Raw genomic sequence first — 11,657 nt, 5'->3', positions numbered from 1 at the left:
GCATTGTTTTTTGTTGCATTGAGATTTAATTTCTTTTGATAGTATTTTTGAATACTATGCGTCTCTATACATAATTTAAATCACTTTTCCTGTTAAGTTTGTGTACTTACATACATTAAAATACGATTTTTCAAGTGTACGAATATTTATTTCCCCCCACTGTATGTACATTGTACTGCTGTGCAGAGTTTGCAGCGTGTTTTGCTGTGCATAACCAGTATCAGTCGTCCAGTCGAGCACAGCACGCTGCAGTTGCATGCACCAGCTGGAAGTGCACCTGTTAAAGCTGTTTGTAGATCTTGTGTAGCTGTATCTGCACCTGCAGTTGCTACACCGTCCCGGAGCTCTGATTCGATATTCGATACCTGCTCTGCCCAGCGATCTTTGCCAGGGCCTGCAATTGATTTAATACATCACTCTCTTGATGTATGAATCTCTTCTAATTATTGCGGTCGGCCTCGAAGTCACGCTTGTACTGCTCATCTTCCAATATACTTTTCAATTTCGACAATGTTGGTTCTCAAATGCCAACAATGTTGACGGATTGCTGGCAGATGTGGGCGAGCATTGTTCGGGTAAATACAGTCTATGATGAATCAATGAACGCGCGGTGATTATGTTTCCCGTAAAACCTGCAAAACAGGTAGCGCCGCCACCATCGAAGTGGCTGATATCGTCACAGCTTCGCTCGGCGGAACGGGCGGCCGCTGCCATTGCAATTTCGCGTGGCAGAACATGTGGCCGCTGCCATTGCAACTTCGCGCGGCGGAACAGGTGGCCGCTGCCATCGCAACTTCGCGCGGCGGAACAGGTGGCCGCTGCCGCAACGTTTGCATTTCGACGGTTAACTGCACGGTGGCCTTCACCATGAAAGACTAGGAAATTACGAAACTACCCGACAAGGCACGTCCAGCTGTGGCTGAATCACTGCCAACGTGACGAAGCTCATGCATGTCTCTAATGCGTGAATACATACATACATTCCTTCTCTGTGCCCCTGTAGTTGATCCTGTAAACATTGGCACCATGTGTAGGTAGTGTAGACTTCGGTCGTTGCTGCTTTTCTGTCACTACGGAGATTTGAAGTTTATGAGTTTGATAGCAATTAGTTAAAGATAGAAATTTGAATAGATATCAAATTAGTTCTTGAATCAAAATTCAGACCTCGTATGTAACGTTTTATTTTTCGCCTTTCCATTGTGATGCTGGCGTTGAAAAGCTTCTTGTTGAGCGTGTCTTTTCTCTACGCACGACCTTGGAGTGTGAAGGCTTAGCGTTTTTAAGTCGCTGCCGCGGCGCGTGTCAACGAGTCTCAACTGCCTAGCGAACGATCATCGCACACAGTTACTACTGAATATATCGTGTATATAGTATTGCCATGATAAACTGGAAGGCTCTAGGCTTCACAACTTCGAACAATGAAAGACACAAAGCCAAGACCACAGTGCTTGCGATGCCTCTAACTTGCAAAGGATTTTCCATCAGAAAAAGTGCATAAAAAATGGGCTAAGACTGGTCACACCTCTGGGTCGCTCACTATCAAATTTGGAGCTGAAAAACCATGAAAAATCATTGTTTCATGGCCGACTTTCTATGGACTGTGTGAACCATAACCACGGAGCAGCTCGATAGTTTGATCCGCGCTACCAGTGAGTGGAACTCTGCGACCCTCAACACGTGGCCTCTCATCATGAGAACTTCTGATACGCCTCATTGTTATGTGTTGCTGTTGTCACTGGCAAGGTTGCTGCCGCAATTATTTTATGCGTCATCCGTTCCGTCGAAAAGGTGTATTTTTTCACGTTAACCAATTGTTTTCAATGGAATAAGACAGGTTTGAGGCTGTGTTATTATATCGGCTGGCGGAAGCTGGGGTTTTATTACTATTATTGAGTGAATGATGGATGTTTATAATATGTGTTTTTGTGAATGTTTATTCTGTATGGGAATATCTATATTGTGTCCGCTGCGCTGTGCTTCGTGAAGATTGTAACATTTTCGATACAAGTTTTAATGAGTGTTGCTCAGGTTGTAGTTAATTTTCCATGGTTCAATTATTCGTCTTACCGGCTGTTTTGCTAGTACTAAAATTCATCCAGATTTCCGACACAATTGCCTGTGTGTTGTGCTGTGCGTTGCATCGGTGACACAAATACGCCAGTTTAGGAAACACCTCCGTGAAAGGCTCTATAATTTTTGGCCCCACAAGCTTTCCCCGCGCTGTCGTACAGGTGACAGCGCTGTCGTATGGGCGCCGGAGTGCTAGGTTCCTTGCCACTTCTCAGCGCGAGGTTGCGGCTTGCATCCCGTGTGCTCCAAGACTGGGATATTATTACTTAGATTACCAGTTACGTTATCAGGATTGTAGGATGTGAGAAAGGCATCTGTCAATAACTGCTCGGTTGACGTGTATCCTATAGAATAGTGGCACCCGTGAAGTCGGCCAATTTCAGCGTCCTTGACGTGTGTCTATAATAAGTAGCCCCAAACTTGAAATAGGGACATACAAACTACTGTTACTTCTGTCATCTTTCACTTCCAAATATTCCCACAATAATGTCCGCAGTAATATCTAAACTTGTTTGTTATCTTTGTTCGCTTTGAGTTTGATAATCACCACAGTGTTTGTTCATATGACATAGCTATCAGAACTACGTAATCGCCAATTACCATGTACTATGTATGCATGACTCTTCTTGAGCCCTGGAATTTTTATCAAGTTTGCTGTATTTGGTCGCATCGAGTACGTTCTCCGCTGCAGGTGTCGGCGATGACACGTCAAGGATGTTGCTTTGCATGTGAATTTGTGTGTGCTCGGTCACTTCGTTCTGATGGTGTGGTTGCATGCATTAGGTTGATGAGGATTGTGCATGATGTGGTGAAGGTTATTGGTGTGATGAGGGAATTGGGGGTTGTGGTGTGTCGAGAGGTATTGCTGTGATGAAGGCTGAGGGTGGTGATGCGAGGGTTATTGCTGTGCTGAGGCGGTGTGATGAAGGCTGAGGGTTGTGATGTGATGAAGGTTGTGATGTGGCTCATCAACTCTATGCACAAGGCATGAGTATGGTGTTCGCGCGGAGTGAGAACTTATCATTCAATTGAACGTTTATTGCCATAAATTGTTGATAATTCCGGCGAGAGGTTCGCTTTTAATATATGAGCATTTATACGTGGCAGACTGGCAGTAGACGCCTCCAGTATATGTGCAATTAGCTTTATCAGTATAGATATAGTCCAGTAGATGTTGCCAGTATATGTGCCTGCCTAGTTACTAGTTTTTACCGCCAGTATATGATCTGGTCTATATTGATAGTGTTTGTACTAGTTTATACCGCCAGTAATTTCAGCAGATGCCGCCACTATATGTGCATGCATATGTACTAGTATATGGCGCCAGTATATGTACCAATAGATGCCGCCACTATATGTGCATGCATATGTACTGTATATGGCGCCATTATATGTACCAGCAGATGCGGCCAGTATATCAGCCAAACAAGTTCCCAGAGACGTGCTGGTACATGTTTAGCGCCTCTACACACCTGTAAGAAGTCCTGCTATCTTGACAAGTGTCTTGGACAAACAGGAGGCCGCTCCTCCACTGCCACTACTACAAGCGGTTGCTTGTTTGCGTACAGATCCTTACCTTACTTAGAAGATATCCCCAGGGCTTGAATGCCATACCATTATGTTGAGAGATATTTCTTATTTTATCATACATTTGGAGTAGATATAACGTTTTTTATTACATTTGCAATGCGAGCATTTGAAGAACAGGGTTGGGCGCTTTTTGTGCACTGCAACTAACGTTGTGCCATGAACGCTCGTACTAGTGTGGATGTCAGGAATTGGTTGCTAGGTATCCACATATGCTGAGCTGTGCAGAAGTGATGCGAGGCTCCCGCTCACAAACAATTTATCTTTATTTGTCTCTTCTATAGGCATATAAATTTTGTACTCGTTTTTTCCGCTACTCTTGCACCAGTATTGTGCAGTGGGTGCAGCAAATACACGGTAAAAAGATCTTCAATAAGGATGACTCACCTGAGATGGCAGTGTTTATATGAGGACCTGTAATGACGTGGCAGTTCACGTGCGGCTACTCAGGGGCTTGGCTGCGCTGCCATCGCTTATCTGCATGCACCATCACGACACTCGTTTAAGCCTTCATTATTACCCTTGTCCTATTCATTCATTCCTGTGTCTTATTACTCGCTAAACATCAATGAAGGGATGGTACTGAATGCTAACCTTGCTATATCTTGATAGCTGGCGGCCGTTGATTTGGCTACAAACCTTCACTCTGATCTACTGGTTGTCGGTCGGCCCCGCACATTTTTACAGAGGATTGGTCTGTTGGGCCTTTTGTCTGAACTTTGATGCGCCACGACGTTTTACGCTTTACTACGCCTCATTACATCTTGTTGTGCAACGACAATGTATTCATTGTAGCTAGGCATAACTTAACTGCGAACTGCTATATTATACCGGTATGCCTTATACTGCGCCTTACAACGTCTTACTGCTCTTTGCAACACCTTACTGCGCCTTGCTACGCCTTACTGCGCCGTTCCACGCCTAGATACGCCTCTCTCTTGACGGTAAATGCTTGCTGCTTATACGTTACGAGCTGTCACAGAGTAAAGACTGAACACATGGCGAGGTTACCGTGGTGTATGCCAACCGATTTTAGGACCGTATCTGATATAGGCTTCATTTTCTGCATGATCATTTGAGTTAACCAATGTTTGGGCTACATCTGATTTAGGCTCCACACCCTTTATAATTTGAGTCAACTGATGATTAGGCCAATTAAATTAGTGAATGATAAGTTTCGAATTATTCAATTCGAGAGAAAACCTCCTCATGATGAAGATAGGGAAAAGGGTACGTTTGTAAAGAAAGAAAAAAAAACTCGCGTTCTCATGAACATTAAAGAGCAAGTTATGCTATGCGCAACACCACATTTTTATTGAGTGTCGTTGTATGCGTTGAGGCGTGGGCGTGGGGACGGGCCGATACACTCAGAAAAAGGGATGGGTCATATTGCTTAAACTGTGACACTTATGCACGGAGAAATTATACTCTATTTTTATTTACGGGACCAAATGGGTCAGGATGAACCAAACGATTCCAAAAAAATTATTGCGATTTGGACAAATTCCCATTTTTAGCGCATTTTCCCATTTGTGGAAAAAAGGCGCTATTGTGCTCGCCATGTCCGTCCGTCCGTCCGTCCGTCCGTCTGTCCGTCCGTGACTTAACGTTTTCGTCGACGAGAAAATGCGTTCTCTGTCACTCACTGCAGTGAGTACTGAGTTATATATATTTTTGTAGTTAGTAACGGTTTGCTGGTGCACCGCGTTTGGGGCACCGCGAGCGTTAAAGGTAACGGCGGCGAAGCTAGGGTGCAGATCTAGGCTTAGGCTTCCGTTAGCTCAGCTAGCAACAGGTTCGCGGCCCGTGTTTTAGACTGAAAAACTTCCCTTAACCTGCAGCGTCGAGTCAATCATTGTTTGTGTGCAGGGTTCTCTCTATTACTGGGCTGACTTCTATCCATTGTTTTGGCGTGGAATGTTGCGTGTTATCGGAAGGCATGGTTTATTTATTTATATATTTTAAATATGACCTTCAAATTCGGTTATATACCTGTACTTCTTGAAGCCTCTTCCATATGTTGCCTCCAATTATTCAAGTATAAAGTTATCCTAGTGAAGAAAATAAAGATATGAACGAGATATTTTTGTAGATATGAATTAACCTTGACATCATAGCTGGCATGGCAGGTGCGGGGCAGGACGCGTGCACCTGCAGTCGTGTTTCCACGCAGTTTTTTCTCCTCCAACGCAGCTTTTTTGTAGCCATCTTGACTACCGCCTTCATACTTCTGCCCCGACCATGTGTGGCCTCATCTTCGCTTATGTAGAAGTTAAATAGTTGAGGATAATAATAATATTTACGATTCATGGTTATGCTCAACTAATTTATCATATTCATAATCCTGGATAACATCGAAGTTAAATTGTTGACTAGAACAATATGTCGAGTCATGGTTATGCCTGAGGAATTTTTTTATTAGAGTCCAAAGCAATCTACGCACGCCTCCGCACACCAGTCTCTGGCCTCCATCGCCCTTAATGGCTGGCATTAATTAGCATATTATTGTCATAGAAGGTTTAGAGGAGAACAATAAGAGACTCGCAATGGTGTGGCCCCAACACGTTGCTTCTCCCTTGCAGGTTCATGCCAGAAACAGGCACCGTGGCTACTGAGTGTGCCTTCTTATCACGCTTCTACTCATGCTTCTTGCATGCTGCACGCGATCTACGCTGGCTTGACCTGTACAGTACTTTTATTCTTATTACTTGACTTTTAGATACGCACTTTCCTTCTCATACTTGACTTCTAGGTACCTGTTTACATTCCTGTTAATAAAGTTAATGCTAAAGCTCGTCATTGCAGTGGAGCCCGAATCTGTTAAATTTTGTTCGCCGTTAACGTAATTGTATGCATGCTTAGATTCATTGAATGAGAAGTATGCATTTGCTCATATGCATGCGGGTATACATGTTTGCTATAGACCTTGGCTTCACTTCCAAAGCAACACCGGATGTTAGCCCGATAAGGCGAGCCTGTAGAGCTCACCCGCGTCTTGTGTCAGGACACCAAGTCACAAACTCTTCATACTGAGTGCCTTATTACGTCTTTTTTGATTCGTTAAGCGCAGGCAATACTTTATTATGTATGATTCATTCGTGTTATTATCTCTCAATATATTCTGGTCGGCCTTGCCTCCTTCCAGTGTTACACGTGGCCTCATTTATAATGGTCACTTGGATTGCTGCTTTCTTCAATATTTCGCGTTGAAATTTGAATGATTATTCGCATCCATCGAATGATAATTACTTAAACATTTAAGACGTGTTCATGGTTATATTTGTAGGATCTTCAGCAATCACAATGCCAAGGGACTTACATTCCCGCCTCCTCGATCGCCCAAGAGTATTAAATTCCCCGCTACAATTGCGACGCGGCAAAGCCACGGCAAGAGTCGTATATATACTTGTCAATTATCGATTCTTTTGTGCGGTTCACTCATCGAAATTTTTCACAAACACGTTTTGTTTACTTAGCGACGAGCGTCGCTCCCATCCCGACCGCTTGGTTTGGTTGGCAATATAGCACGAACATTTGGCTGACTAATGATGATACTTTTTTGTAGAGAGGAGGATATTAGAGGAGTTTATAATAATTTAAAAATGAGGCTCTTCACTTCAAGTTCACATTATACGACGGAATGTCGTCTTCACGCCAACACGCGTTATGACGACATGGTGCGTTCGTGTCAACACGCGTTACTGTAACATGCTATGGAACTGTTATTCTGAGTTCTGTTCGAAGCTAAATTTCGCAACACGGAAGGCAGGTTTATTTCATGTTACGTTTCAACTGCGGGTTCTAGTTCGTACTTTAAAGTTGACAAGCAGTGAGTATTTTGGATTTAGGGCGTTGCGACTTGCGACCCTTAAGACTTTCAGAGTCAGGCCTTCGAATCGGCCAGCTGCTATGCGTCACATATTCATTTAATGTTGGTAGATGCGAGGAACGCAAAGTTAGAGAGATGAGATAGTAGAACAGAGGCTAGAATCTGCTTGAGGGGACATAAGGAAGAGATTATTTGTGTTACTGTTAAGCGTAAGAAATTACGCAAGATGAAAGCAGGGAAAATTGCATGTTCAAGTGGTAGTTATTTAGTCTGTTAATGCTGTGTTCTATTTATTTCCCTAGTTATGGGTATTTATATCAAATATTAGGAACTCTTGGGCAGTGGTTCCCACTGGGCGCGTTCCAGTTGTTATTGTTCCTAGTAACAAGATTGGAGCAGTGAGCTATGCTATGGGTTCATTCCTAGCTACCTGTGACACTTCTGGTCAAATCAGTAAATTTGGAGCAATGAGTTGCGAGTTCGAGACAGCAAAAAGCTGTGAACATTCTGCGATGTTAAGAATCGGCGAAAACCTTTAATGGCCTAAGCAACGCTGACACCGCTATACTATATGCTAATAAATTCCCAACTCGCTTTCAGCCAAATTTGTAATGTATAGTCACTCCCTGCTATGATTTCAACGTCAGTTTTCTCTTTGGTCACAATTTAGAAAACGTGAAAGTGTTCGAGCAGAAACTAAGTAGAATTGTGACGTGCATCCCGACGCAATCTGTAGGTTGTTGCTTCTGGGATTCCGCTCACAGAGCCTATTATATAAGAAATGTGGTGGCTGAGGCGACATATTTTCTAGCAGAAAAGCTTTGTCTGTGAGAAGACAGAAGTATCTATCGAGGTGGTAACTTTGTAAGCGATTTCATGAGAAGAATGAGAAGAAGTCGTGCAGAGACCGAAGACGCGAGTGTCATAACACTAGCTCTAGCAATAGGCATTAGCTAAATTTGGGTCGTGTAATGATTTTTGTGGATGTCAATCATGATTGGTTATCCCTGAATTTGAACTATACTCCAGGTGACAAATGAGGGAAATTGAAATGCTTGCACCCTAAATTGCATTACACCGAAAGTACGAAACGAAACGGTTAATACTCTAAATTATTCGGAATAAGTTATGGCCTTCGAAACTTTGGATAGTGTTATTTAAAAGACAAATTTAATAGTTATTTCATCCTGGAAAAACTCGGTATTTCGGAATAATTTTAACTCAGGATAATAATACAAATTAGGCTGTCGTTTGAGTTGCTTTTGGCCCATAATTCATGGTGATGCTCCGGTATGCAATTGTTCTTTGTACGCATATGAACTCACTGAATTGTTGTCTTTTTTCTGTTAAGTGTATCAGTGTATCACTATGATGACTCGTGGTGAGGTCGGGAGAATTATTGGGAATTCATAATGGGCCTAATAGGCGTACATGCGACGTTCAGAACTAAGAGTAAGAAACGTTATGTTGACTAGTGATGCGCATTGACGAAACGCATGAATTTTTTTTGCTCCTATTGTATTTCTCGATGCCATATCAACTCGATATTAACAAAAATTAGATGAAATTTCATGTTGTATTATCAGGTTGATGGTAAAATATTTTGTTTGTTGCTGCTCGTGGCTGAAAGTGCGTTACTAGGATACGTGGATGTCTCCATGTTCAGAGCGACAGGTTTTCCTTGTGATGGCACTCACGATAACATTAGAGTTTGAGATTATGCTCGCCTCAATTGTATATTTATCTTACGGTTCATCGATTTGCTTACGCAGATACATAGAAATACCTTTAAATAAATTCTCCAATATTTACGCACACTGTCAATAAAACTTCATAGTAAATGCAACCCCTCAAAACACGAGCTCTTTTTTAGCTTCGATACAATTTCTGGGTAATCATTTTTTGTTGATGTTTTCCCCGATAGCATTTAGTTTTGAGGGCGCCTGTGCTGAGCCACACGAAGAGAAAACGCTTCAACGTAGACCGTTTCTTGTTCAGCGGGACAAGACAACATTGTTAGCTGAGTAGATATAGTTCAGTTCTCCGTAGTCTATTCCAACGTTTTATTCAGAGCTCAGCTATCTTGATTTCGGGAAGATGTCTTATGCTTTTTTAGGGTATTTCTAGGACAGCGCACGGGGCTATCAATAAAAAATATTGCAGTACGGAAGTGGCAGGTAAATAAATATTCTAGTACATACTCAGTGGCAGTACCTGATATACGCATGTGCCGTACAAAGTATCATCCTAATATAAATACTTGTGTTCCTTAAACAATCAATGTCGTAGATCAATGAAGATGTCATCCACAAGAGAAGCGGTTGTAGCCCATCCAGATATTGCACATGCCGGTCGATACGCCATCTACTCACACAGCTTCCCGTCTAATTTAGCCTTCGTTCGTGTGCTGATGAGGCTTACATTGATTGCGTGGTCGATAATGCGAGAGAGCTCCTTGTGTCATAAACATCTCACCGCTACACAGGCCGCTGCCGAGCTACACAAATGCTCTTCATTGGGTCTCATTACGCCATCCGCTGCTCCGATTTATTGCCCAGACTTTCTTAAGGGCTTTTGCAGGCTCCTTTGTTTTAGGTATCGTGTTTGTGAATGTAATATGTCGATGAGTCATGGTATGTCAGCCAGACTTAATTTAAATATTGGCGGCCCGTGATTTGATGCAGACGAGGTTTTTGCAGTGTTGGCTTTCTTATAAAGAATGCATTTCTCTGTTCAGTATACCAACTCTAAATGTCGGATGAATAACAAGTCTGATTTTTATGACGTTTGCTTCTTTTGATGAAAATAATGGCAGCTGTTGTCTTGTTAAAAGAAGGAAATTTTGTGACCAGTTTTGAGGTTGAATCGAAGAGCATTATATACCAAATTGCTCCTGCATAATTGGGCTCTATCCGCCGTACGCATTGCGTACACTTTGTTCATATACGGAATTATCTGTACGTTATTCATACGTTGCTTAAACGCACCATTTGTTCAGTCATATTTGCCCCCATGTCACGCATCCAGCACAAGTTGGTCTCACGAGTCCCCCTGCGAAGTTATTGTTGATGAATAATGTCAGTACAGGTAATATGGGCATTCTCTTTATTTCGTGATGCTAGACTAATTTGTTTGCATTACTCTGTTATAACCCTTTGTCTACAAGCGGTAACTCTCGTTACCAGGCCTAGTGACGCGAAAAGCATTGCCTATTGTTTATTTCATCTCGAGACAAAGGGTTATTAAGATTACACACAAAGAATTGTCTGGCAGCTGTTGACTGATTTTCAACAGTGAGCAGTCACTGCATGTTGTTGCAGATGACGCTGAATGTGTACAACGAAGTATCTTGGGCTAACAATAACGGGGAATATTTTGGACCAGATAGCGGGATTAACCTGCTGCATCGGATCAACATGTTAGTGTGGGTTAACTTGCCGAACTAATTACATTCGAATCGGGGTTAAATTTCAATCAGGTAAATTTTATACTCCCGCGGTTAACTTGGTGCAGCGGGTTAACCTGTTGCGCCGTGCTAAGCTGCTCCCCGAATGTTTCACTGGGTTAACATGTTACTAGTGTTATAATTCCGAATAATTTACCGGCACTATTTAATATAATTTCGAAAGTCGCTCTGGCTAAATATTGCTATTATTTTTTGAAATTGTACGGGGAGCGCGAATGAATGTTTCGAGTAGGTGAGATGGAAGAAGAGAGTGTGAGAAGCAGAGTTTGGGTGGCAGTGTGCAGGTGTTGTCTCAATGGCAGTTGTGAATAAAGCAGTTAGGCCTCCATAAAAGCTGTGAACAACTTCTGCCTTGTAAATCGCGCGTGTTCCAGCTGCGTGCTGAGCTCCCGGGCCACACTTGTGTGTCGACCCAGCCTCATGTGTTGCACCAACAGCACATATGATGTTGCTCTGCCGTCCTGTATGCGCTGCGATGCTAACAGTTGGTCCCTAAGTTATTCGCTGACACCGGGTCTGCCGTCCTGACACTTGCTCTATCATGCTGACACTCCGCCACGCTGAAGTTTGCTCTGTAATGCTGATAGATGGTCCTCAAGTTATTTTTCTTGTAATTTTTCATTGTAACGAAGAACATTTTTGATTTTGCTGCAAGCCGCACGATTTATAATGAGTCAAACCAGATCTTGTATTCACGTCGTAATG

This window comes from Hyalella azteca, unplaced genomic scaffold, assembly GCF_000764305.2.
Source record: "Hyalella azteca isolate HAZT.00-mixed unplaced genomic scaffold, Hazt_2.0.2 contig3354, whole genome shotgun sequence".
NCBI lineage: Eukaryota > Metazoa > Arthropoda > Malacostraca > Amphipoda > Hyalellidae > Hyalella > Hyalella azteca.
This window is presented reverse-complemented; position numbering follows the sequence as displayed.